General features: G+C 36.1%; 1 pseudogene; it reads right to left on the bottom strand.

The window, feature by feature from the left end:
- Positions 1 to 635: 635 nt before the first annotated feature.
- On the bottom strand, positions 636 to 1,004 carry LOC113188465 (small nuclear ribonucleoprotein Sm D3 pseudogene; annotated as a pseudogene).
- Positions 1,005 to 23,051: the final 22,047 nt, after the last annotated feature.

Genomic DNA, 23,051 nt, shown 5'->3' with positions numbered 1-23,051 from the left:
CTCCTTCAAAGGATGTCATTATATAAACCAGGCAGTGCATCTGCATAGTTATCTTAATAGCCTCAGCACGGAATTGCTGGGCATTCCAATTGTGGGAATCAGGGCGCCATGTCCGCCCTGCCCCCAGGAGTTTGCTTACAGAGGGCGGGGGACGCTTTCCTGTCTATTTCCATGGTCAGAATACCTACAATTCTGGATATTAATCCTATGTCAGAAGAGTGACTACCAAAGATTTTCTCCCATTCTGTAGGCTATCTTTTCTTTTCGTATTTTTTCTCAAAAAACAACAACAAAATAACCAAATTTATTTAGTTTGACATTTCCTCTGGTCTAAAGAGAAAGATGTAAATAAACAAAACTGAAAACCAAAAGCAAAACAAAACAAAAAACCCCCAAAACAAAACCTACGATATACATATAGGCACCTACACTCAGATAATCTAAAAGAAAAAGGAAAGGCAGTGCTGGGGCTGTAGCTCAGTGGCAGAGAGCTTGCCTTGCATGTGAAAGGCACTGGGTTTGATCCTCAGCACCATAAAAAAATAAAATAAAGGTATTGTGGCCATCTACAACTGAAAAGACTTTTTTTTTTTCTTTTAAAAAGGCAAAGTTCTGTTCAACAGAGAAAATTGTCTTCATCTTTGGAAGATGTTTCCATGTCCCAGTCCACATCCTGTTCCTCTTGTAGCCACTTGAGCCTTCAGAATAGCAGTTTTCCCCTGGCCAGCCCCTGAATCTTGGCTTTTTATTTTTCATCCTCTTTGACATGGGTGCAGTTTTCAGCCTGTCAGGCAAAATCAGAAAGCAGATCTTGCTGTCACAGATGTATGCCTATTCCAGTTGTACTACTCTGCCATCTCTGTACATGACTGTGATGTTGGACATCTGGCAGTTCATATTGTCCTCCCCTTCACTGAACTTCCCTTGATATACCTCACTGATGTTCATCTCACATGACACAGTGTGGCCTCATTTAGGACTTTAATCAGCATACCAAAAGACATCTTGGCATGAAAAGAGTTCCATCCTTGACATCTTCTCACCAGCAGCAGCCTAGTCTTCCTTCTCTATGATGTGGCAAAACTTGATGTGACTGCAAAGTCTGAAGCAAGCAAAATGGAGACTCTCTTTTCAATTTCTTGTTTCATTTGCTCTGTAGCTTTTAAATTTTATGCCATCCACTTACTGATTCTTGGTTTTATTTCTTACACTCTAGGGGTCTTACTAAGGAAGTTGGTGGCTGTGTCTATATGTTGGAGTGTTGACACAGTATTTTTTTCTAAAGTTGCAAAGTTTCTGGTTTAATTCCGAGGTCTTTCATTCACTTTGAATTGGTTTTTGTGAAGTGTGATAGATAAAGGCCCAGTTTCATTCTTCTACAAATAACTATCCAGGTTTTCTAGCACCATTTGTTAAAAAGTTTGTCTTTTATCCACCTTGTTTTTTGTCACATTTGTCAAAGATGAGATGGCCATATCTGTGTGGGTTTGTCTCTGTGTCTTCATTCTATTCCATTGGTCTTGTGTCTGTTTTTATCCCAGTACAAAACTGTTTTTGTTACTATAGCTCTGGAGTATAATCTGACATTGGTATTGTAAAGTTAGGCAGACAATTGAAGAACAAATGTGTGATGTGCTCTATTCCCCTTTTCCTCTACCATGTAAATGCAGTGGTCCAGATAGAGGTTAATCCATTAGCTTCGGTTCTGGAGTAAGGACAGTATGGAATAGAGGCTCAACTAAACCATTAGCAACACAGAACATGAATGAGAAATAAACATTTATGGATCACAACTAAAAATTTACAGTTATTTGTTAATGCATTATTACCTATCCTGATACAGGAAGTGCTAAAAAATGCTATTATTATTAAGCAGAACATTCCTCTCTTACACTCTACACAAAACTCCAATATGTAATGGTAGTGAAAAATGCATTAATTCAACTGATTACTTCACTACCACTAACAGTTTTCAAATTTTCTCACTAATTTTCCCTTTTAAATAATAGTACCTCATATATGAAATGAACAAAAATGATTTTATCAATACAAATTTATATGATAAGCAAAGTATATTTCTTTGTGAAAAATTAATAAATATGAGTTTTGATAAACACAAACTTTTGAAATCAGGAGTTTTGATGCAGTCATATCCATTCATTTTTGTAATTTATTTTGATTGCATGGTAGAAATATTCACAAAGAGATAAGTATTTGCAAATGGTAATAGGTTTAATTTTCTTATCCAACAGTATACTGAGAAGTTATGGTATATTCTTTGACTTAACTGAATGACAAAGTTTATTTTGTGTTCTGTACAAAAGTGAATATACCAAGTACCTCAAATTAATGAACTGTTGGTATTTGATGTGTTAAAATATGTCATATATTAATTCTTGATTTTAATTCTTATGCTTTAGGAGTCTTGTTGAGGAATTTGGTTCCTAAGCCAATATGGTGGAGATTTGGGCCTACTTTTTCTTCTATTGGGCCCTGGTCTCTGTTCTAGTGCCTAAGTCTTTGATGCACTTTGAGTTGATTTTTGTGCAGGCTGAAAGATAGAGGTTTAATTTCATTTTGCTACATATGAATTTCCAGTTTTGCCAGCACCATTTCTTGAATATGCTATCTTTTCTCCAGTGAATATGTTTGGCACCTTTGTCTATGACATAACCATATTTATGTGGGTTTGTCTTTGGGTCCTATACCGTTGGTCTACAAGTCTATTTGGTGCCAATACCATGCTATAGTTTTTATTACTCTTGCTCTGTAGTATAGTTTAAGGTCTGGTATTGTGATGCCTCCTGCTTCCCTTTTCTTGTTAAGGATTGCTTTAGCTATCCTGGGTTTCTTATTTTTCCAAATAAATTTCACGGTTGCTTTTACTATTTCTATGAAGAATGTCATTGGAATTTTAATAGGAATTTCATTAAATCTGTATAACGCTTTTGGTAATATGGTCATTTTGACAATATTAATTCTGCATGTCCAGGAGCATGGGAGATTTTTCCATCTTCTGAGGTTTCTTTCAATCTCTTTCTTTAGTGTTCTGTAGTTTTCATTGTAGAGGTCTTTCACCTCTTTTGTTAGATTGATTCCCAGGTATTTTATTTTTTCCAAGAAGTAAAATCAAGAATTAATAAATGGGATGGATTCAAATTAAAAGCTTTTTCTCAGCAAAGGAAACAATAAAGTGAGGAGAGAGCCTACAGATTGGGAGAAAATCTTCACCACATGCATCTCTGATAAAGCATTAATCTATAGGATATATAAAGAACTCAAAAAACTTAACACCAAAAACCCCCAAATAACTCAATTAATAAATGGGCCAAAGAAATTTAGAAGAACAGTCTGAACAGACATTTCACAGAAGGAGAAATACAATTGATTAACAGATATATGAAAAAGTGTTCAACATCTCTATCAATTAGAGAAATGCAAATCAAAAACTAAGATTTCATCTCACTTCTGTCAGAATGTCAATCATCAAGAATACAGGCAACAATAAATGTTATCAAAATCCCCCAAAAACAAATGTCACATGTTTTCTCTGATATAAGGAGGCTGACTCATAGTGGGGTAGGGAGGGGGAGCATGGAAGGAATAGACAAAGTCTAGATAGGGAAGAGGGGTGGGAAGGGAAGGGAGGGAGCAGGAGGTTAGCAATGATGGTGGAATGTGATAGACATCATTATCCAAAGCACATGTATGAAGACATGAATTGGTGTGAACATACTTTATATACAGATATGAAAAATTGTGCTCTATATGTGTAATAAGAATTATAATGCATTTTGCTGTCATATATAAATAAAAATATTAATCAAAAAAAGAAATTGATCCAATAAATAGAAGATTCTAAAAAGATTTTTAAAAAATGTTGGTGAGGATGTGGTGAAAAAGGCACACTCATACATTGCTGGTGGGACTGCAAATTGGTGCAATCACTATGGAAAGCAGTATAAGGAGGCTGATTCCTCAGAAAAACTTTCTGAGATTCCTCAGAAATTTGGGAATGGAATTACCATTTGAACCAGTTATCCCACTCATTGGTTTATACCAAAAAGACTTAAAATCAGCACACTATAGTGACACAGCTACATCAATGTTTATAGCAGCTCAATTCACAATATCTAGACCATAGAACCAACTTAGGTATACCTCAATAGATGAATGGATAAAGCAAAATGTGGTATATATACTCAATGGAAAATTACTCAGCTTTAAAGAAGAGCAAAATAATGGCATTTGCCAGTAAATGGTTGGAGTTGGAGAATATCATGCTAAGAAATTAAGCCAATCCTACAAAACCAAAGGCTGAAGGTTTTCTCCAATATGTGGATGCCAATTCACAATAAGGTGAGGTTCAATGGGGAAAAATAGCATTACCTTAGATTAGGTAGAGGGAAGTGATGGGAGGGGTGGGGAGGGGATGTGGGGATAGGAAAGATAGTAGAATGAAATAGACATTATTACTGTATGTATATATGTAACTTCATAACCAATATGACTCTGCAACATGTACACTCAGAAAAATGTGAAATTATATCCTATCTATGTATCAAAGTGCACAAATGCATCCCACTGTCATGTATAACTAATTAAAACAAATAAAAAATTAAATAATGTCATATATAACATTTTTGAGTGTATGCATTGTTTCTTAGTTTCATTTTCTTTAGTTAAAAATTTCAAGTTGTTTACAAATATTTTTAAGGGTATTAAAATTGGTTCTAGAACTCATAGACCATTTCTTCAGAATCTTTGGAAAGAAACAAAAACATTTACCTACATCAGCCACTCATTTGCATATCACCTTTACTAATTTTGCTGTGTATATAAACCACCTGTTCCATTATTGACTTATATTTTTTTCAAATCAAGTCACTTTTTTTAAAAAAGTTGCCTCTTGAGTGATCCATTGTACAGTGTGGTTACTATAGTTAATAACAATCTGCTGCATACTTGAAAATTGTTACCAAGTGTATTTTAAATTTTCTTACCACAAAAACATGTGGACATATGGAAATTAGCTCACTTTAACCATTCCACAACATATACATGTATCAAAATATTTTTAAACCATAAATATATACAATTTTGTCATTTAAAACATGTAGCTTCATCCTAAACAATATTCCTCAAATAATGGGTTTGCTACAATAGGTGTATTTTTCTAATTCATGTTAAAATAAATATATAAATGTTTTTAAGATTAGTCAGTTTAACAACTTTCATTTTGCACTCACCTATGGTAATAAATATCATACCTGTAGAAATTTTTATTAACAATTCAAATAAATCTATTTGAGTTTTTATATGATTATGTGATTTTTTTTAATATTCTGAATTACATTTTTAAGAAAAATTACTCAGACATTATAGTCATACATAATAGTCGGGTTCATTTTGACATATTAACAAATGAATATAACATAATTTACTCCATTTCTTTTTTTGTATTTTATTTGTTCTTTTTAGTTATACATGAGAGTAGAATATATTTTGACATATCTTACATACATGGAGTATAACTTCGCATTCTTGTGGAGTCACACTGGTCGTGTATTCATTCATGAACATAGGAAAGTTAATTCTGATTCATTCTACTGTCTTTCCCATTCACTTCTCCATGCCCTTTCCTGTACTGTTCCCTGTCCAATCCAATGAACCTCTCCTCCTCCTTCCCCCCCTGCCTATTGTGAGTCAGGATCTGTAGACTGGAAAAAAATTCAGCTTTTGGTTTTGGGGGACTGGCTTATTTCACTTAGGATAATAGTTTCCAGTTCCATCCATTTAGTGGCAAATGCCATAATTTCATTCTTCTTTATGGCTGAGTAATATTCCATTGTTTATATGTACCACATTTTCTTTATCTATTAATCTATTGAAGGGCACCTAGGTTGATTCCTTAGCTTAGCTATTGTGGATTGAGCTGCTATAAACATTGATGTGGCAGCATTACTATAATATGCTTATTTTAAGTCCTTTGGGTATAGACTGAGGAGTGGGATAACTGGGTCAAATGGTAATTCCATTCAAAGTTTTTTAAGGAATCTTCTGCTTTCCAGAATGGTTGCACCAATTTGCAATCCCACCAGCAGTGTATGAGTGTGCCTTTCCCCCCACATCCTCACCAACATTTATTGTTGCTTATACTCTTGATAACTGCCATTCTGACTGGAGTGAGATGTAATCTTGGTGTAGTTTTTATTTGCATTTCTCTAATTGCTAGATATGTTGAACATTTTTTCATATATCTGTTGACCGATCATGTTTCTTCTTCTGTGAATTGTCTGTACAGTCTGTTCAGCTAAGTTTCTTTAGCCCATTTATTAATTGAGTTATTTGGGGGTTTTTTGGTGTTATGTTTTTTGAGTTCTTTATATATCCTGGAGAATAATGCTCTATCTGAGGTGCAGGTGGCAAAGATTTTCTCCCATTCTGTAGGCTCTCACCTCATGTTCTCATTTGTCTAATTTGCTCCATTTCAATCCCCAATGCTTTCCCTTTCCCTTTCCTCCTCTCTGCAACTGATCCCCTGCCTCTATTCTACTTGTCTACCTTCTATTTGTCTATTTTTTTAAATTGGTGCATTATAGTTATATATAAAAGTGGAATTCATTGTGATATAGTCATACATGCACATAGCAGAATTTGTCAATTTCACTCCACTGTTCCTCCCCTTTCCCTTCCCTCCTCCCTCCCCCTGAATTCTCTTCCTCTACTCCACTGTTTTCCCTTCTATTTTTACATGATCTCCTTATTCCTTATTTCTCTGTCTTCTATATATGAAAGAAAACATTCAACCCTTGACTTTCTGAGTCTGGCTTATTTCTTTTAATCTGAACTAGTTTAATTAACACCTTTGATTTAGTGTCATTTAGAAACATCTTAATGCTGTTATATTTTATTCAAAATTGTCCTGAAAAACCACGGTGTGTGTAGAAATGGGAAACAGATTTCATATGTAGAATGGGGCATGAAAGTTATTAAGATGTCTTGAGATTCCAGGCTTTAGGTTTTATACTACAAGGAATCACAGAAAAATTATGTGGTAGTAGTAAATGACTTAATCTAAGAAAGTAAGAGTTTAAACTGTACTTTGTCTGGACCAGCCACAATGCAGGGCTGTCATTTGTAGACAGCATAATTACATTGGTTCTTTGGTAGGTAATGAAGAGTGGGAGAGACAGAAAGAAAGTAACTTCATTATAACTTAAGTGATACTAATCATGGATGCTACAAAAATGTTTTCTTGATTATGATAGGTCCAGACAACTAATAATTTCTAGGGACAGCCCTATAAAGGGACATGTGTAAAAACCAGAAACTTTTTGAAAAATTTTCTAAGAAAAAAAAAGTCCCGGTCCATATTAATGTCCAAGTTGTCAAGTTTCTCATAGCATAAGTCCTCCTCAGTTCTTTTGTCCAGCTCTACAACAGATCAATAGCAAGAAACACCTGGGAAACAACCTGGAAATCCAGGGGTTGGCTAGTTCAGTTACCTTTTGATTTTGCCCTGTTTTATTCCACCATATGGAAGTCCCTTATCACATGTGACATTTGATGGAATGATGTTGCAACAAGATTCTTGACTATTCCTGTCTCCCTCCATCACTGATGTATAAAGATCCTTCAGACCAGGCAAGAAGACTGTGACCAAACAAGAACATTTTCTTTGACTCTTAGGGACCAAAATATTGAATTAAGAATCAAGAGAAAAGGTAAATGTTACCTTGTTACTCCAGCTTCTCAGGCTTCGTTGTTTTGGTTTAGGCAAAAAATATTTCCCATTTATAAAGAGATGAGTTAATTCTGAAACCTTGTAATGTTTTAGTCACTAGGTACTTCAAGAAGGGACTCTGTCTTACCATGTGTGCTACTATTACATAGAGAAGGGGTTACATGGACATCGGTTAAGGAGCTCAGCAAAAAAGTAGCATTTAACCTGTCAGCACAAGGATGTTTGTAAACCTGAGAAATTATCAATGAGAGAATGGATAAATAAACTGAGGTACATTCTTGCAATGAACAACTGTAACCATAGTGCAAATGAATCAACTTTAAGTACATGTATCAACTACGAATCCAACATGAAAACTTATTTACTATATTATATTATCAATATAAAAATTAACAAGATGTGCCAAGTATGGTGGCACAGGCCAGTAATTCTAGTGGCTTCGGAGGAGGAGGCAGGAGGATCGCAAGTTCAATGCCAGTTTCAGCAACTTAGCAAGGCTCTAAGCAACTCAGTGAGACCCTGTCTTTAAATAAAATACAAAAATATATTTTAAGTTTTAAAGTAGTAAGGGTTGGGGATGTGGCTCAGTGGTTAAGTCCCCTGGATTCAATCCCCAGTTACCACAAAGACACAAAAATAACAGGATGTAAACAATACTATATGTTGTTTAGGGATATATTCATAAGCAGTAAATGTATAAAGAAAGGACATAATTGTCTTCAAGGTAGAGGTTGCCTCTGGAAAGAAAGGGAGGAAAATGTAATCAGGGGTGGGTATACAAAAGGTTTGACTGTATCTATTTTTATTTATTAAGCTGAGTGATGGGGAACATAGGTGTTCATTATATTTTTCTCTGTATTGTTATAATTAGTTTTCATTAATTAAAAAACATTAATCAAACTTGCTAATTGGAACAGTCCATGTGACAGAGATCCACCCAGTTCCAATGGTCAGTCATGTGGACTGAGCTATTCCATTCACTTAGAGCTGGAAGTTTTATAGACCAACAACTTGTGCTGACCCCACGAAATGAAGGTCATTTAATACCATACCCTCAAAAGTGGGCTTTCAATTGTAAATTTTCTGGAACATGGAAACCATTAACACCTTATAACTAATTCAGACAGCCATGACAGCTGGATGATAGGACAAAAGACATGTTGACTGGTTTTGAGGAGGACAGAGATTGTACTAGACTAATGGCCAATAAATTCTCTTTAATGAGGTTCAATTTAGGAAAACAATAAAATGTTTATTAGCCACCTTTTTCCCCTTATTTGAAATGAAAATATCTTTGTTGAGTTCTAACCTGTATTATTCACATTAGAGGGTAAAATAATACCAATGAAATCATTAGTTCTGCACTAAAAAATTACTATCCAACCATATGTGAGGGATAGCTACCTGGAGGTACCTCTCTAATATTTCATCTAGAAATTAAATTGTGAATGTATCATAAGGTTGAGTGGCCATGTGAGGCCCGTGTTTTGGTGGAAAGCTTATCACGGGTCTAGAACAGGGCATGAAAAACTACAGCTCATGGGCTTTAGCAGGTCATGGTCTGTTTTGAAAATAGAATTTTATTAGAACACAGCCAAGCTATTTGTTTATGCATTGTCTATGATTGCTTTTGCATTACAAAGGCACAGTTGAGTATGAGAGAGAGACTAATTGGCATATAAAACCTAAAATATTTACTATGTGACTCTTTTGAAATTTTATCAATCCATGAACTAGATTGTGAAGGACTGATAAGCAAGACAAAACTGTGTGGGGAATGGAGGTAAGAGATGGAAGAAACAGAGGAAATGCAGCTCAGCTCCCACTTGGTCATTTCTCCAATCTAGCATCAAGAGCTCTATCTGCAGTGATTCTGAGGATGATCCACACCATTTTCCTCCATAACCTATCCAATAAAGCCACCAGTTGCTACCTGTTAGTTTTCCCGGTGCTTTCAGACCTAGGCAAATGCAAATCCATTAATTATAAAACTCTTGATGTCTTCCCACCTCTCAAACACACTCCTCTACTTACGTTTGCCATCTCAGATGGTAGTAATTTGAATCTTCCAATTGTTCAGGTCAAAAGTCTTGCAGTTATTCTTTACTTCTTTTTTCTTTCTTTTTTAAAATTTATTTATTTATTTATTTATTTATTTATTTATATGTAGTGCTGAGGATCAAACCCAGGGCCTCACACATGCCAGACAAGTGCTCTACCACAACCCCAGCCCTCCAACTTTTTTCTTTTATTTTTAATTTAAATTGACAAATTATAGTTGTATATATATTATGGGTGATGTTATGATTTATGGAAACAATGTAGAATAGTTAAGTCAAGCTAATTCACATATATATCACCCCAAATACTTATTTTTATAGTGAGAACATTTGAAATTTACTTAGTGGTTTTGAAATGGAAAATACATTATTTAAAAAAATATATTTTTAGTTGTAGATGGATATAACACCTTTATTTCATTTATTTTTATGTGGTGCTGTGAATTGAACCCAGAGCCTCAAATATGCTAGGCAAGTGCTCTAGCACTGAGCTACAACCCCAGCCCTATAAAATACATTATTATTTACTACATTCACCACATGTGAGTCTTATAGAAAAACACCACCCATTCCTCTTGTCTAATTGAGAATTTCTACCCTTCAAGAGTTGCCTAGCAGCCATGATATAGAAGCAACCTAAGTGTTCATCAGTGAATGAATGGATAAAGAAAATTGGTGTAATATGGAACACTATACAACCATGAAAGTATGAAAACCTGTCATTTGTAACCACATGGACAGAACTGGAGATTGTTATGCTAAGTGAAATAGATCAGGCACAGAAAGACAAACATTGCATGATCTCACTTACATGTGGAATCTTAAAAAGTAAATCTCTGAAACAGGAATAGAAAAATGGTTACCAGAGGTTGGGGGGATAGGGGAGAGGCAGGGAAAGGAAAGATGCTGATTAAAGGGGACAAAGTCTGTAATTTGTCTGAAGGAATAAGTTTAGTGATCTGTTGACTTCTAACTTTCTTTCTTTACATCATACAGGATCAATATATTAGCAAATATAGTCAGCTCTACTATCCATATATATCAGAATTTGACCACTTCTCTTTTCCTCATTGTTAACTTTCTGGTCAAAATCACCATACACTTTTGCCTTGATTACTATAATTCCATCTTAATCATCTTCCCACTTCCTTGTATTCTATCCTCTAAGTAGCAGCCAGAATGATCCTTTTAAAACGTCAGTAACATTATGCAATTTCTTTGTTGAAAACTTTGGCCTCCCATCTCATCCATAATAAAATTCAAATCCTTAGCTTATAAGGTGATCCACCATCTGGTCCTCTTCAACCTCAACTTTTACAACTCCCATTCCTTACATCATTTTGGCCATACTAACCTCCTTGATATTCTTCCATCATGAAAGGCCTTACCAGATGACCTCCCTTTTGCCTGAGATAATTTCCTCAAGGTTCTTCACCTAACTCAAGTCTCTGCTCAAATATCACCTTCTCCATGACGACTTCCCTGATCTGTATACAATCATAACCCCCCACCATAAAGTCTAGGACTTTCTATTCCTTATAGCTTTGCTTTATCTATTTTTCTAACATCCATCATTCTTTGATACAGTATTTATTTACTAAATTACCTGATTTATGGTCTGCCCCACCCCCATTAATATATAAGCTCAAAGAGGGTGAAACTATTTGTCTGCTTTTTCATGGAACTGGCCTAGGACAGTGTCTGGCACATAGTAAGCATTCAAAAATATTGTTTATCAGGGACCCGATTCTAATGGGAGCCCTATGGGCATTGAAAACCTCTGAGAACGATTGATAATGCAATTACTATATTTTTTCCCAAAAAAATGTGCTTGCCCTACACATCTCTAAAAGTGAACATGTAAGAAAAAGCCAGAATTTTAGGTTTCTGGGCCAAAGGCATGGTGGTCCTCTGGCATTAACTACTTTAGCTCAAAGTTAATGCTTGGTTTTGCTTAGCTTCTAGAGTGGTCAATTGGTTCCTTGGAGCCTATCTTCCTCCCTCTGCATACTGCTTCTCTCCAAGCTGGAAAGTTATGACTCAGTTTACTTCCTTGGTACACTCTGCCTCATTCAGAGTAGGTGGGGAAGTTGTTTTCTTTTTAAAAATTTCTTGATTCCATGTGAGCTTTCCCCATCTAGTGAGTTATCTGAAATCATTTGAGAAGCTGTGGTGGCAATGGCAGTGACAGCAGAACACCAATGCAGTTCATTAGCTTCTTTATTTTTTTTTATTTTTTAATTTTTTTTTTTTTTTGCGCAGTGCTGGCGATCAAACCCAAGTCCTTATGACCACTAGGAAAGCTCTCTACCATTGAATTGCACTCCCAATCCATAGTAGGTACAATGAAAAATTTCCCCTGGAGCCTCATCTGTCAACCTTAGTCTTTCTCCCTCCCAAGGGGCACTCTCTCTTCTATTCACCCCAAGACAGTTTCTGGGGATAAAATAATCTGGGACAACTTGAAGTTGAAGCCAGCATTGAGGGATGAAATAGGTTTAAAATAAATATGTGAGGCTATAAACTCTTAATGATCCAATCTTTCAGCAGCCCTGAGATGCTGGAACAAATCCAGTTCGAAACCTCTACTCTTCAGTTGCCAATTCCATGGAGACAGTGGTCTTTTCCCCCCCTCCTATCAACCTGAATAAGTATGCTGTGGTAGTTGGGTCCTTTCATTATTTCCTTCCTTTAGAATCTCCCAGGATCAAGAGTAAGTCAGATGAACATAAAGGGTTCACTTGGCCTTTTCCACCTCAGAGCATGTCTTGCCCTTTAGGAATGATTGTTTTCAAATACAGTGGCTCTGATCAGGAAATGCTTAAGAGGCAATGGATCTCTTGCTTCCTGAGGTTTTCTAGCATCAAGTTCATCATCACCATTTGCTGAGGAGATTGGATTGGTAGATTAATTACTTAGAACCCTGGGAACCAGAAAGAACATCAAGATGCCATGCTGACCATTCTCTTGCTTGCAGAGTACATGCAAATGAAAAAAAACTGCTATTCAGTACTATTAAAAATATTATTATTATTATTATTATTATTATTATTATTATTATTATTATTTTGTGGTACCAGGAATTGAATTCAGGGGCACCAAACCACTGAGCCACATCCCTAGCCCTACTTTGTACTTTATTTAGAGACAAGGTTTCAGTAAGTTGCTTAGTGCCTTGCTTTTACTGAGGCTGACTTTGAACTCACAATCCTCCTGCCTCAGTCTCCCAAACCACTGGGATTTAAAGGTGTGTGCCACTATGCCCAGCTAAAAAATCTTGCAGGCAGTAGTAATTGTATGACCTTCTCTATTCCTGTGTTGAGAATTAAAAGTGTCATTTTCCTCCAGTATCAAGTATTTCGAACCCATTAGAAATAAGTCTGGCAGGTCTACTTTCCACTCTTTCCAAAGTCCATATAAGGTAACCTCCTAGCATGTGAACATCTCAACCAAAGTCATGAACTCTGAACTTTGCTGTATGACAATTATATCACAAAGTCAAGGTGCTATTGGTATCACCTTGTTGATACTTTTGTAGAAATTTAGAAAGCTTGTTTTCATGTCCCCTGGAGGATAGTTTTTAATCTGTTTGTCCATTCATTTACTCACTCAATATTTATTAAATATCTACTGTGTGTCAGGTATATTTTTAGATGTTAAGAAAATTCAATGGTGAGGATAAATTGACACAATTCCTATTTTTACTGAGAAAGACAAATGTTAATTAATTATATGAAAAGTATAAATTTTATGCTGTGATAAGTGAAACAAAGTTTCAAAGAAAATACTTCTTAACATAAGTCCTAAAAGATGAATAGGCATTAAATAAGTAAAGAGAATAGGAACAGGATCTCAGGCAGAGAAATCAACTTGAATAAAGGTACTGTGATGGGAGGGAGCATGGTAAGTATGAGAACCTGGAAGAGATACATGTGTCTGGGGTGCATAGAGCCATGGGGTTAATCGCCCATCATGAGGTTGCAGAGATACAAGACAAGGTAAGCATCTATGGTACCTTCTGAGATGGCCCTCAAAGACCTCTACCTCTTGGGTTTTGAACCCTTATGTAATCCTTTCCTTTGACTATAGACCACTGTTACTGATTCAATTCTAACAAATAGAATATGGCAGATGTGATTGTATGTTGCTTCTGACAATAGTTTTTTTTTTATGGCTTACAAGGGTGCTCTAATATTCTCTTTAAAAAATAGTCATTGATGAACCTTGGTATTTTTATTTCTATGTATTTCTGAGAGTTGAACCCACTGCCTCACACATGCTAGGCAAGTGCACCACCACTGAGCCCCAACCTCAACCCTCATATTCTCTTTTGGATTACTCACCCTGGGGTAAGCTGCTGTCGTTCATGAGGCAGCTCTATGGGGAGGCAAAAATGGGAGAGTTTAGCAGCAGATATTCTAAGCCTGTTAATAGCCATGTGAATGTGCTTAGTAGCAGGTCCTCCCTCAGCTGAACCTTCACATGAATGAAATCACTATTGACACCTTAATTGCAGCCTTATGAGAGTTGCTGAACCAGAATCATGTGGTTAAGTTTTTCCTGGACTCCTGATCCCCAGAAATTTTGTAATAGTCATTGTTGTATCAAAGAACATTATCAAGAGAGTTAAAACCAAATCATTGAATGAGAGAGAACATTTGTCAAATCATACATTTAATGAGGGGCTCATATTTAGAACATATAAAGAGCTTTTATAGTTAAACAATCAAAAAAAGCAAGCCATCCAGTTTAAAATGGGTAAAGGATTTAAATAGGAATTTCTCCAGAGAAGCTGTACAAATGACCAATAAACACATGAAATGATGCTCAACATCACTAATCACTAGGGAAATGAAAATTAAAACCACAATGAGATATCTTTTCAACCCATTAGGATGATGATGATGATGATGATGATGATGATGATGATATTATCAAAAACAAGAAAGTGGCTAGGTGTGGTGACACATGCCTGTAATACCAGCAGCTTGGGAGGCTGAGACAGAAGGACTGAGAGTTCAAAGCCAGCCTCAGCAATGGCAAGATGCTAAGCAACTCAGTGAGACCCTGTCTCTAAATAAAATACAAAATAGGGATGAGGATGTGGCTCAGTGGTTGCATGCCCCTATGTTCACTCAAAAACCAAGAAACTGAAATAAACCTACAAAACCTCAGTAAATAACAAGTGTTGGTAAGGATATTGAGGAAGTAGGACCCTTGTACACTATTTGTGGGAATATGAAATGGTACAGCTATGCAAAATATTATAGTGTTTCCTCAAAAACCTTAAACAAAAGTGTTAAATGGTTAAGCAATTCTATTTATATGTATATATCTGAAGAACTGAAACCTGAGAACTGCATAGATATTTTTACACTATTGTTCATAACAGCATTATTCATAGTAGTCAAAAGACAAAAAACAACCCAAACATCCACCAATAAACTGTGGTCTAGACATCCAATGGAATGTTATTCAGCCTTAAGGAATGAGATGCTGACACATGGTACAATGTGGATGAACTTTGGAAACATTATGCTAAATGAAATAAGAAAGACAAAAAAGAACAAATAGCATATGATTCACTTATGTGAGGTACCCCAAATAGTCAAATTCATAGAGACAGAAAGTACAATAGTGGTGGTCTGGGTTTGGGGAGGGAGAAGTGGATAGTTATTTGATGGGTACAGGGATTCAGTTTGGGGTGAGGAAAATGTTCTGGAGATGAATGGTAGTGATGTTTTCACAACAATGTAAATGTATGCATAACATATATTTTATGTTATGTGTATATTACCACACTAAAATATTTCAAAAAGTTTTTCCATCTGCAAAAGTGTTTCCATCTTGGCACATTTGTATTGGTCTTATCCCAATATCCCACTGCCTAGGATTAAGCAGCCTCCTTCCAGTTCCCTCAGCTCCAACCCAAGTCAGCTAAATTGCCATGACACCAAGCCACTGGAAAGAATTTCTTTGTAAGGCTAAGTTTCCCAGAGATTGGAATGTCTGTAGTGACGCCACCAAGAATCAGAGCTCTATAGTCTCTCTGCAGACCGAAGAATTCCTGAATGTCCCCTGGCAAATCTCCCTATCTCCTCACATCCATTTCATTGTTCATTAAAATATTCATTTTTACCATTTGCTATTTGTATGGTATTTTAGATCGCACACAACACCTTCTCACAGAAATTTTTACATTTGGTAAAATCATCAATATTGACAAAATGAATATTTTGTTACTCCATTTATAGGTGAGGAAACTAAGGCATCCGTTCTCAAACAGACCTGCTCAAGTTTTCATGCTAAGTAGTAGAACTAGTATTTCTTTAATCCACACTTCTAGCCTGAGAACCCTTCCTCCTTAGCTGTCTTGTGAGCACATGGCAATCAACATATTGAAAACTTACCTTGTCAACTCCTCCCTCAACTTCACCTCTCCTCCTGTGCTACCCATCTTTGTGAATGGCACCAATATTCTGTCCAAAGCAGAAACACTGGGGTTTTCTCCCTCATTCCCAACAGCCAATCTGTAACCATGTCTCTGGAGTCTATTTCCTAAACTGATTTTTAACACTTATTCACTTATCTCTACCACCTCACTGCCACCTCCCTAGTGTAATCCACCATCTTCTTTCATCTAGGGCCCTATGTAGCATTCTAAGTGAGATCCCAGAAACTAGTCTTGCCTATTACAATCAATTTCCATGTAATATTCAAAACGATCTTTCTATAATCAAGTCTCATCATGCTTCATCTAGAGTTTCTGTTTGTATTGTTGGCAGTAAAGATTTTAAAATATAAAGCAGTATTTAAATAAACCCCTCTATCCCTCACCCCTTCTGTGTGTGTGTGTGTGTGTGTGTGTCAGAAAAAAGCAGAAGTGTTCTCACTGAAGTGACAGTCAGAGACCTGGATCCTTGAATATTTTGTCTCCCACCTCCCCAGAGTACCTAGGGTTCTTCAGAGCAAAGGTTAAAAACCACTAACCCTACAGGATAAAGCTTCTTAGCACAGCCTAAGAAGTTAATCCTGGTTAAACCCTTGCTTACCTAACTTCATTCCTTACTCCTGCTATTTACTCTTCCCTTCTGCATTAGTTAGGTTAGTTAGTTGCTATACTGCAGCAACAAGTGAACAATTCCTAACTTTAGTGGTATAAAACAATGAAGGTTTATTTCTCACTCATGCCAGTTACCTATTGCCAGACAGCAAGGACATCTGCTCCACCTCATCATTCTGAAACAGACTGATGGAGCCTCCACCATCTGGAGCCTTGCCTGTCACCATGGCAGACCGAATATAGCCTTATGACTCTCATTCTGGCAGTTAAATTCTTAGACTGGAAATGACAGGGATCATTTCACCGGCCAACCCTGGACACAGGGGAACCAGGAAGTACAATTTTACCAGTGGTCAGAATAATAGGGGAGGAGAGAAATGAATATTTGCTAAAAAGCATGAAAGACTGCCACACTTTCCTATCCTTATTTTAAGCCACAGTGAGCTATCTAACTTTTTGCAGGATGGGGAATGTATGCATTGATATTCTTTCTTTCCCTCCTCTCACTCCTTCTGGCAGGCTTCTACTTGATCTTATAGTTTCAGTTTTTACATCTTCCAGTTTTAGGTCAGTCAATATGCCTGTGAGGAGCTTTCCTCTTTTCTCATCTACTCTTTTTTCTCCTTTCCAAGGAAATGCCATTTGCTCTTCCGCTGGGCTCCCTGTCACTCTGTGCCTCCTTTCAGCATGAACCTTAGCACGATCTCTGATTATAATTGTTTATACAATGAGCCTTTTTACCCATAAGACTGTGCATTGTCTGATATCAGAGACTGTATCCACACTGTGTAGAATGTTTTCTGGCACATTTAAGGCGGTATGAATGTTTGGAGCTTCCTCTTGATCCTAGGCCTTTGTCTGTTTGGCATACCAAACTGACTGGACCAGAGAAGGAGACAAAGCTAAAACCTGTTCCCCACTGTGGGCTAAGAGGATCTGGAATAGACCTATAAAGAAAGGATATGACATTTGAAAGTTAAGTTTAATTCATGAACTAATTCTGAGACATAAACTTCTGTTGGGTATGTAATCTAGGGCTAATGAAGAAAAATGGCTCTTCAGACAGTTTTATGTTAAATAAATGAAAAAATCGCATGGGATTTAGACTTCTTCACCAAGCTCAGTTAAGGAGCTCTTCATAGCCAAGAGATACACAATTCTGGAAGTAAGATTGAAGCTGATGTTCAGAATTCTTTTTCAAAATATTTTTAGTTGTAGGTGGACACAATAACTTTATTTTATTTATTTATTTTTATGTGGTGCTGAGTATTAAACCCAGTGCCTCACACATGCTAGGCAAGCCCTCTACCACTGAGCTACAACCCCAGCCCTGTTCTGAATTCTTGTTATCTTGGATTTCATAATTTTCTTTGCAAATTGGACATTATACAAACTTGTTCATGATTGCTTTTAGCTAGTCATGTGAATGTGCATCTTGGAGTATTTGGACATCTTTACTAGTACTCCATTTGCCTTTTTAGTCATAAAGAGCTCACCTCCAAGGACAGGACTTGAAAAAATGAAATATATGAAAATGTGCTTAAACTCATTAATAATTTGATAAATATGAGTTTAAGAAAATCCAAGACTGGCAAAAATTAGAAAGCTGATAATGCCAAGTGTTGATGAGGATACAGGGGCAATAGAACTCTTATGTTCTGCACAATGTAGGCTGGTTCAAGCATACTCTGAAGAAAAATATGGCACTATTCTATTTCTTCAATGAATATTTTTTGAGCAGTCTTCATGTGCCAAGCACTGTTTTGTGTGCTTGGGATATAAACACTTGAAAGAACAGACAAAAGTCCTTGCTGATGCTGTTTACATTGTACTGGGGGAGACAAACAATACAAATGATAATGTAATAAAGATAATATATTAAATGTACAATTTATTAGTTATAAGAGCTAAATAAAAAAATTAAATCAGGAAGGAGATTTGAACTGTTACCTGGGAGTTTAAATTGAAGTGTGGTCAAAGAAGACCTTATTGGCTTGAGGGTAACAACTTAGTCAGATTAACTACAACCCAACAGTTTTATTCTTGAGTATATATATATAGGGAAATGCTCACACAAGACCACAAGGGGACATGTATGGATATGTTTATTGAAGTGTTTTTTGTAATGGTGCAAATTAGCAGAATTCTATTGGGAAACCTTGACTGAAATAGTAGATAGATAAAATGTGGTAGATGTATGTCAAAGAGTATTATGAAATAGTTGGAAGTAACAGATGAAATATATGCAAAGTAACATGGATTACAATAAAAATATAATGAATTAATAAAGAAACAGAATTTGTTGTATAACATGTACTACTTACGTAAATTGATATATGCACATGAAACCATACACTATTTGAAAGGACACATCCAAACTAAAATTCTACATGTTATGTAGATTAGAAAAGCTGAAGGGAGGGGAAGAAAGAGAGGAATAGGAGTGGGTATTGGGTTAACAAATTAGGTAAGATGAAAAAAACAAAATATATGAATTTGGTGTTTAAAGAATCTAGAATTCTACAACCTTAGTGTCAAATGTCTCTAACACTATGCAACAGTGCAGACATCCAAGTCATTTGACTCACCTGGGCTTTAGTTTCCTCACCTATAAAATGGAAATATATTCAGACTTGGCTATTCATCAGGGTTATTGCAAGACTCTTGTGTGCTAATGGATATGAAAGAGCTTAGATAAATTTAAAATTAACATACTTAATATAAGCAACAATTATTATTGCACAAAGTATACATTTGTTGTTTGCCTTTCCACCAGGAATTTCCACTTTCTCCCTTCTCAAGAATTCTGATTCAATTTGTGGAATACTTGTACTTTTGAGGTAGGGGACTCATGAACTTGTGGGACACATATAAGAAAATAAGGCCAGGCAACTCATTTTATCCCTTGGATCTGTGATTGCTTTGGGGTTCATATATGACCCAAGCTGTTCAATCAGACTGAATCTCAAGCCTTTTCCTTGGAACCCTGCAGGGGACATGGTTTTCCTTGTTTCACATGAATGGTGTGTTTCATAGCCTAGTGTAGTCTGTCTTTGAACCAGAAAGAGAGAATTGTACCTGAGAATGGAACCCTCACCAAGGAAGTGAAGTTAGGAAAAAGAGAAAAAGAGCAAGAAACTGAGTAAACAAAATAAACCTCACCCAAATCTAGGTTCCTCCTGAATGATGAAGTTATAATTTGTAACAGGTTTTCAGAGTGTTGCAAAAAAAAATCCTAACCTGTCACTACATTGTTTATTTTTACCTAGTTTCCTACATATGAGCAAGAAACCTTTTAAATGTAGGAAAGAGGTATTCATAATGAGTGGGTCCTGAGGTTAGACTGGTATACATCTCTATACAGGATGGAAATATTCTCCTGAAAGTACCCTGAAATGGATTATTCAGGGTTTTCAGCAGTTGCATACTGCAAATGATGTCAGCTGCTCCTATTTTGAAAGAGGAAAAAAGATATCCGTTTTCATACATTTGTTTGCTGATCTGTAGTTGACAAGAGAAAGAAACCTGGAAGTAAAATTGTTGCAGGTGGCTGATGATTCCAATCCTTTAGCCACATGTGATGAAATGGAGATCTTGGTTTGTAAAGAATGCCCCTCTAGAGGATCATGGGTTTTAGAATTGAACACTGTGAGGAAGCATGAGGAGCCTCAGTCCACAGTGTCCTCTCAGCATAGCTCCTTCAATTCCCAAGGCTAGGTCTGTGGAGCAAATGCCTTTGAAATTATACAATAGCCAAAATGCTAACAAAGAGAGTTACATTCATCATCCAAACTGCTGCTTCCCTTCTAGAATGCCTTGTCTTCTATATAGAATATTTTAACACCCCCAAGCATTTTTTTCCATTAGAGCATTGTAGTTACACATAGTAGTTAGGTTCGTCCTGACAGACTCATACACACAAGCATTCTTTAGACAGTTGATCTGTGAAGATTTTCCCTTATTTAGGGTAGTCAGGTAGGAGGAGAGTAAGTCTCCAGAGTGGTAAATATTGCTACCAACATCATCAGACTTGTCCAGAACACTTATTATGGGTCATTGCCTCAATCAGTGGGCATGATGAGCAATACAGACATTTGAGACTTGGGCCATGCCCTCAAGGAACACAGTGCTTAATTAGTAAGACAGGAAATATAGTGTCACTCATCGTGCGCCTTCTCAAAATGTTTTTTGCCTAATACACTCCTGCTTATCCTCAGCTCAAATAGCATGTCCTTGGAGGTGCCTTCCCTGGTCAAATCCCTATAATACAAACTTTCACAGCCCCATATAAACTCCTTTGTAGCACAGACCACAGTTGGATCTTACATTTGTTTATGTGCTTTTTTGATTAAAGTCAATTTCTCCCACTAGACTCTAGGTTCCTTGGAGGCAGAGATGGTCCAAGTACTTATTGTTTAACAAACAGTTATATAAGTTTTACTATGTGTCAGGTTATTTCTCAGTAGTTTACAAATGTTACCTCATTTATTTATCATAGTGATTCTATGAAATATTGTTATTGTCATGCATATGGAAGAAATGAGACACAGGCAAGTAACTTGTTCAAGTCCACATAATGAATAAGTGACAAAGCCAAGATTCAAACGCAGAGGGTCTGGTTCCAGAGTTCCATCGTTCTTGACAATTATGTTATGCTACTTTGCTTATCATTATATATCTCCAGTACCCAGCACAATCCTGGCAAATATTATGTACTCAATAAACATTTATTGAATGAAATAATGGATATTGTCCTTTGGAATTCTTTTTTAAAAATATTTTGTTGTAGATGGACACAATATCTTAATTTTATTTATTTATCTTTATGTGGTGCTGAGGATCAAACCCAGGGTCTCGTACATCTAGGCAAGTGTTTACCACTGAGCCACAACCCCAGGCTCCTTTGTAATTTTTAACAACCTAAAATAACTTCATAATATCACACTGACCTATAATTCATATTAATCAAATTTACACCTCATATATGATAAGTAAGTCATAGCCTCCTATATTTATTATTCAACATTTTACATATTTCTCTCTTCTCTTCTATTTTAAATTTTATTAATTTAAATTTCAATTAATGTGCAACTATTTTAAAATGAATTAAGTAAAATAAAATATTTTGCATAGTACTTTCAAATACTTGTATGGCCAAGTAAGCTCCCATCAGATTTAACCCACTTGAAAATAACAGACTAGAGTTTGCCAAACTATGGCCCATAGGCCAAATTTAGCCTGTCACTTGCCTTTGTAAGTAAGGTTTCATTAGAAAACTACTACACCCACTCATTTATATATTATCCATGTTTGCTTTCATGTTATGATGGCAGAATTGAATAGTGGTGACAGACTTTATGACCCACAGATCTTAAAATATTTATCTAGCCTTTTACAGAAAATTTGTCATGAACTGCTCTAGATAAAATACAGCACAAGGTTTGGATTGTAAGAGACATCTGATCTGGAGTACCAGAGGACAGAGTTCTGGGCAACCACAGGGAGACTGACACAGAGATGAGGACCATTAAGTTCTAGCCAAGTCTATAACTTACCTGTGAACCTGTATGTGTGAGGCAGATGCAAAGCAGAACAGCCAAATAATCAGCCTTGGCAGCTTGAGTCCAATCAAGTTAATTTACTGCTAAAACAAAACTATGAATACCTCTCAGAAGAATAGATGAGAATCTATTTACAATGTTCAGGTTGCAGTACATAATTTCTTAATACATGAAGAACCTTGAAAATACGATCCAGTTTTAAAAATCTAATTACATCTATGTTAAACTTCTAGGTATGGTCTCATAGGACCCTAAGACTCAGGGGAGGCTTATTCAACATTATTTCTCTCTTTCCTTCAAATCAAGTCATTTTTTTGTCACTCCCTGTTCAAATTTACTGATTCTTTTATCTGTCATGTCCTCTATGATATTAAGACTATGCATTGTATTTATATTTTGTATGAAGCATTTTTAATTCTAAATTAGATTTCTAGAAAGAGAGAAAAGTATGGGTGGGAAAATATTTGAGGACATAATGACCAAAAGCATTCTAAATTTAGTGAAAGTGCCAATAAGCTCAGTGAACCCTACTGTAGGGTAAATACAAAAAAAATCATTCATGGACACATCTTAGATATAATTCTAAAAAACAAACTCTCATGAGATGGATAGAAAATTAT

The sequence above is a fragment of the Urocitellus parryii genome, chromosome X, assembly GCF_045843805.1.
Source record: "Urocitellus parryii isolate mUroPar1 chromosome X, mUroPar1.hap1, whole genome shotgun sequence".
Lineage (NCBI taxonomy): Eukaryota > Metazoa > Chordata > Mammalia > Rodentia > Sciuridae > Urocitellus > Urocitellus parryii.
The sequence above is the reverse complement of the archived record's forward strand: the minus strand, read 5'-3'. Positions and strand labels throughout refer to the sequence as shown.